This window comes from Tyto alba, unplaced genomic scaffold (assembly GCF_018691265.1).
Source record: "Tyto alba isolate M040663 unplaced genomic scaffold, T.alba_DEE_v4.0 Super-Scaffold_22, whole genome shotgun sequence".
Lineage (NCBI taxonomy): Eukaryota > Metazoa > Chordata > Aves > Strigiformes > Tytonidae > Tyto > Tyto alba.
This window is the reverse complement of record NW_024881296.1, coordinates 24,091,190-24,097,189: the sequence shown is the minus strand read 5'-3', so window position 1 is coordinate 24,097,189 and position 6,000 is coordinate 24,091,190.

Here is a 6,000-nt window from a genome sequence, read left to right as displayed (position 1 = left end):
AGATGTTAAAGTATGGCAAATGTGAAAAGGAAAAGGTAGTAGACATGAATAAGCAAATAAATAACTTAATTGCGTTTTCCTTCGAATATGCGAAATAACTTTGCACTGAACAATCACATCATTAAAAAAACATGTCTGCTGAAAAAGAAGTATTATTTGTATGAAAGCAGGTGATGCATCTGCTTGTCTCTGAGTACTTCAAATAGTCAATGTATGCAGTTAGCTTTAACTCTACAATTAGACTTTGCACTAGGACTGAAGCGTATGTGATATGCACTCACTTGAAAAATACCACTGTATCTAGGAACCCAGCAATAGAGCAGACCCGCTAATGGGGCTGTGTATTGGGACAGTCACAGATTCAGGGAGTTTAAACATGGAAATTAGCACTTAGGCCAGGTAGGTCAACCTCCTGCAAGTGCACAATTGTTCACTACAGTTTGCCTGTGAGTGCTTTACCCTCTCAAGTTTCAAATGCTTTGTTTGATGGGACTTCATTCTCCATTTGAAAATTATCTGCTAGACAGAATCATGTGGTTTCTGAGAAACTATCTGATACTTTGTCCAAATTTTTTTACTTCTGTATCACTTCACGTTAGCGTCCAAGCAATTCCTCTCCATTCTCTCTGTTCATCATTTCTAGACAGTTGTCATTTTGCCCTTGTCACCTAGATTAATAAATCAGTCCCCTTCTTTGTCTAATCAGTTTTGTTGCTCTTCTCTGATGTCCTTTCCAGCATGCTGGCATCTTTCTGTTATGGAGGTGTCTAGAAGTGGATGCAGTATTCAGCAGAAGTCTTCCCAGATGCATAGACAATAATTTTCCTCTTCTGACATTATTCCCCTGCATACTCAGTCCAAAATTGCATCAGTCTTTTAAACTGATATATCTCCTTGAGAACTCATATTCAATTTGTTGTTCACTGTCACCCATAGATATCTTTCTGTGCAGATACTTTCCAGGTTTTGCTTCCTCACGGACTATCCATGTTTCTGATTATTTTTCCTTAGTGTATTAGTCTACATATTTCCAAGTTGAATCTCATTTTATTGCCTGCCTACATATCTAACCTTGTTAGTTTCCATTTATATTATTGCTGTCCACTCTGACGTTTGCAAGCCTCCTGGTTTATTGGCATTTGTGAATTTCATTAATGTGCTATTTACCTCCTTTTCCAGATCATTAATTGAGATATTAAATAAGAACAGACCAAAAACATACCCCTGCAGCAAACCAGCTCAATACATCACCTCCTATCATTACCTGCTGCTTACAGTCCTTCGACCACCTTTTCTGTCCAGGTCACAGGACTCAGCTTCAAGTCAATTTCAATTAGATTTTTGTAACAGACTCATTTCAGTTTTTAAAGTGTTTTATAGGATTTAGCTCCATGACCTTTTCTCCTTTCCTTCATAGCACAGGTAGGACTGATGCTCCTTTCCTGTGTTTCCATAGATAGCAATATTGAATTAGACAGTGATACAGGGAAAGAAATGGCTGCTTTTGGCTGATTAACCCAGAATGCATAATTGTCTCTAGTCTTCTTTCCTTTTTTTTTTTTTTATATTTATGCACTTTAAAGTTGTCATAATTTCCCTTCCCTTGTATCCTGATGGGTAAAGCTTTGTTGCTTCTCTCAGGCTCATGTTTGCAAACACCAGTCTTACTTCCCTTATTTACTTACGTTATCTGTTAAGCACTTTGGTTTATGAAGATGCGCTCCTCTTTTCTCTGCAGACTTGATCTAGCTTTGAACATCAGAGACTGGCCGTGTCTCCATTATGTAGCTAAAATAAACTCTGTGAATGTGAATCAGTTAATTCTTATTTTCTCTATTTTTATGATGAAAAATCACATAGCACACAGTGTTCTTGAAACTGTCTCTAACGTCACTTTCTCTTCACCTCTCCTTCAGGCAGCATGACTGAAAGCCCACTGGAGTGGGAAGAGACTCGTTCACCTCAGTGGGCTTGCGGTCAGATCCTCAAGCTCCCACTCTCCTGGTGCAATGTGTAACACCCAGGGAGAGAGGAGGCCTTCACGGTTACTGTTGAGGTGCTTTCAGTGTTTGCTGTGTCCTGTTGGATCTCCTGCAGCAGCCATGTTCTCAGGTGCTGCTCTCTAGTTCACCAGAGCAGCTGACGAAAACAAATGTGTGTTGCCAGCAAGTGTTCTGGAGAAGCAGCTTTTTGCTGTTGTTTAAGGACTGGTGTTAAAACTGTGCTGTAGTAGGAATGTTTTAAGGGCTGCGTGGCTTAGTAATGCCATTGCGAATTTAGCTCCTAGCAATTGCCTGCAAACAACATTTGATGGTCAGATGGGTTTTGGCAGCAAGAATTGTGGAGGGGAGGGAAGTGTAAGAGACAGGAATGAAGGGGAACAGTGTGAAAAATGTTTTCCCTCTTATTTCTTTCCCTGGCTCTACTTTTTGTCTGATGAGTGATGGAGAAAGTAGCCACAGAAAAAAATGACTCCCATAGGGACAAGTCACCCTAAAAACCTCAGCATCTCCTGAGGTTTCCCCTGAATCCTTCCACTGTCATGCCATGTATTTCACTGCTGCTGGTTTTCTTCACTTTTCTGTTATTAGCCACTCTTTCCCCTCAATTTGCTTTTATTGCCATGGCCCTGCAGTGTACTCATACCTGAAGAAACCTCTCTGCAACTGGCTTTTGGTGAAGGTAGACTGTGATTCCAGAATTATCTTTTTAATTATTAGAATTTAAGTAAATGTGAATCCACACTTGGGGCCATGACTTGCTAGAAAAAGGAATTCTATTTGGAAAAGATATTCTGGAGCTATCTGTGGAGTAAGGCATACTAAGTATCTTTGAGAAGCTCATTTCATGGACTGGAAGAGGCAAGATTCTGTTTACTTTGGAGATGCTGAATTTTCTGAAATCAGTCTCAGTCTCTTTTATTCATTCATTCAAGAAGAGGAAAATCTGTGATTGACCTTTTATCCACTGATATTAAAAGATCCATAGTGACACTGGACAGCTACAATTTTGAGAGAAGGAAGCTATGAGGTCTGGTAACATATATGCTGATGTCTGCTGATTTCTGTTCTTGCCTGTGTGTGTAAGATCCTGGTGTGATCTTAAAGAATGTACTTGTCACAGTTTCCTCATCTGGAAACTAAAATAATCATTCTCCCTCCCTGTCTCTCTAGGACTCTGAGCTAGTCAAGTTTTCTGACATGAAGCTATGGAAATAAATATTGCCATTATTCTTGTTGAATACCTTTGAACACTGTCTATCTTTCATAATTCTGACTGTGGCACCTGATTTAACAGCTGCTGAGTGTCCATTGCTTGTGTTGAGTTCAGCTGGAGCTGGGGGGCTCAGCACTGATCTGATTCACGCTGAGGCAGTGAAAGAGGCATCCAGAATGCTTTTTCTGCCATGCTGCTCCATATGTATACACTGTGCAGCCCAGCCTTTTTATTTTTAAATTTTTCCTCATCTTTTTAAAAGCTAATAACTGTAACAGCTATAAACAAAACTACGGTCCTTTAAAATGTTTGTTATAAAACATTTTGCTTTTTTCATTAAACTGAAAACCTATCTTTTGTGTGAGATGTGGAGTAATGTTAGAGGCCAGTGGGAGGATAGGGTGAGGCAGGAAAGGGTAAAAGTGATAGCTTGGTCAGTGAGGGCTAAATCTCTACTAATCTTCAAAGCAAGATATAACTCAGGATTTTTCTTCTGTTTCTCTCCAAATGAAAGCCATTGTGTTTCCATCCTTGGCTGTGTCAGCAGTGATAGCCCTTTTTTCCAACATTGATTGTTGACTTCCCCTGACACCATATCACAACCCATTAGTGCTGAAAACTGACAAGCCCAGCTGCAACAGCAAAATGGCAAGTTTAAAAGAAAATATACAAGGGACGGGCATAGAATGCTATTAGTATAAAAAAGTAGTTGTTTTTTGTCTTACCTCTGTAAAGGTCAAGAATGCAAACATTTTTTTCTCCTGCTAACAACTTATGTATTTTTTGAACTAACAAAGCCATTCTCTCTTTATAAATTTTTTGAAATTCAGGCTGTAATGTGGGTTTTACAAAAGTAACCATGTTGAGGTATAGTAGAAAATAATCCTTCCTTTGGGAAGTTTGCAGGGAATATTTTCCTTATATATGTATGAGGTATGGGTTTTTCTGTAAGGCAGAGACATTTCAGAGAAATTAATGGCTCAGCAGTTCCTCGGTTCTAAGGTCCCAACTTCAAGCTCTTCTGTTGTCTGTAGAGTGGGATTTCTTTTCTTTCTTTCTTTCTTTCTTTCTTTCTTTCTTTCTTTCTTTCTTGCTTTCTTGCTTTCTTGCTTTCTTGCTTTCTTTCTTGCTTTCTTGCTTTCTTTCTTCCTTTCTTTCTCTTTCTTTCTTTCCTTCTTTCTTTCTTTCTTTCTCTCTCTCCTTTCTTTCTTTCTCTCTTTCTCTCTCTCTTTCTTTCTCTCTCCTCTCTTTTTCTCTCCTTCTCTCCTTCTCTCCTCTCTTTTTCTCTTTTCCTTCAGAGTTACATGGTGGGTGTCAGCCCTCTGGAAGGCACGGTAACAGTAATGGCAAATGTTCCTTCTGATTGTACGGTGATTCCCCAGGGGAAAAAGGCGACAGCCTCCATAGATCCAGTCCTGTGTACTTACAGAGATAAAGGGGCTTGAGCAAGGGCAGGCAACTTGCCAAAACCTTAGTGCCAAGGTCTCCATTTCATATTGCTCTGAGGGCTGCATGCGTGTTCTGCTGCCTCAGAGCCCAAGGGACACTGCAATCCAACAAGTAGAGCCCAACAGCTCTCTTGACACCCAAGTTTGTTGCGAATGGTTGCGTAGCAGCAGCAGCAATGGGAAAGGTACATTAAGGAAAAAAAATAAAAGACTGCAAATCAGATTAAGTAAAAAAATATCCAAAACTTATTTGGAGCCCTATAGGGCAGTGAGGATACAAAAAACCTCAGTTTAACAAAAGTAATGAGTTTGATTTTGACCAGGTGGGATCATTTAGACTTGGTTTTGCAAATTGATAGCTATGGACACAAAGGACATTCATCCCAAGTTATCGATTCAGACAATTCTGTCATCACAAATCAGTTCTTTCAAACTCCTGTGTATGGACATATGTATTGCAGTAGCTGGTAGAACCCCCATTTTGCTAGGATGTTGCAAAGCAGTGGTTTCTGCCCCAAAGTGCTTGTAGCTAAAAAACTACTCATCAGATGAAGGAGACAGTTATGGGTGGAAAGCTGAATCTTACAGACCAAGTGACCAATCCAAGGTCATACTGTGCACCTCTCCTGGAGAAGGTTGCTGTGTGCTAAGGTACGAATTTACAAAGCCCAGCTTACTCTGCGGTAACTTTCTGGGTGATTCTCTAAGCATCTATTAAAATACTTTTGTATGACGTAGCTCAAAGTGAAGTGTGTGGGTAGAGAGTGACCACATTAGGACATACAATTAGGGCAGAGGAGCTAGAACTGAGTCAGTTGACACCCTATTTTTCCATGTGACATCTTTCTCATTTATTCAAGCCTTGGGTTAGAGACCGAGAATGAGCTGAGCTCCATCCTCTTTTATTCATTACTACAGAACTAGTCTGCCTTTGAGGCTTCCTTGTTTTTTCCTCTCTCTTCCACTTCCTTGACCAACACAAGATCTTTCTGAAGTGCTCAGATGTATTTCTGAAATTTCTTTTTAATGCATTGGGATTCTGGCCTAGTTTATCTTCACATGGTAGCTACAGTTTTAATTGTGGCTCAGATTCCAGAGGGATTCTTCAAAAGTTTGTTTTTATGGTTTGTGTCAGGTATGAAATGTAATACAGAATGGGCTTATACTGTATACAAAGCTATAGTTGTGAAAAAGCTTTATCATGGCAGTTCTACTCCAGTCATTAATGGGTAGTCTTCTCCCAATAGTCAGAATTTTTGGAAACACCCAAGTATCCAAAAATCTGACTTCTGACTTACTAACTCCAGTTTTACACCGGCATGACCCCATTTCAAGC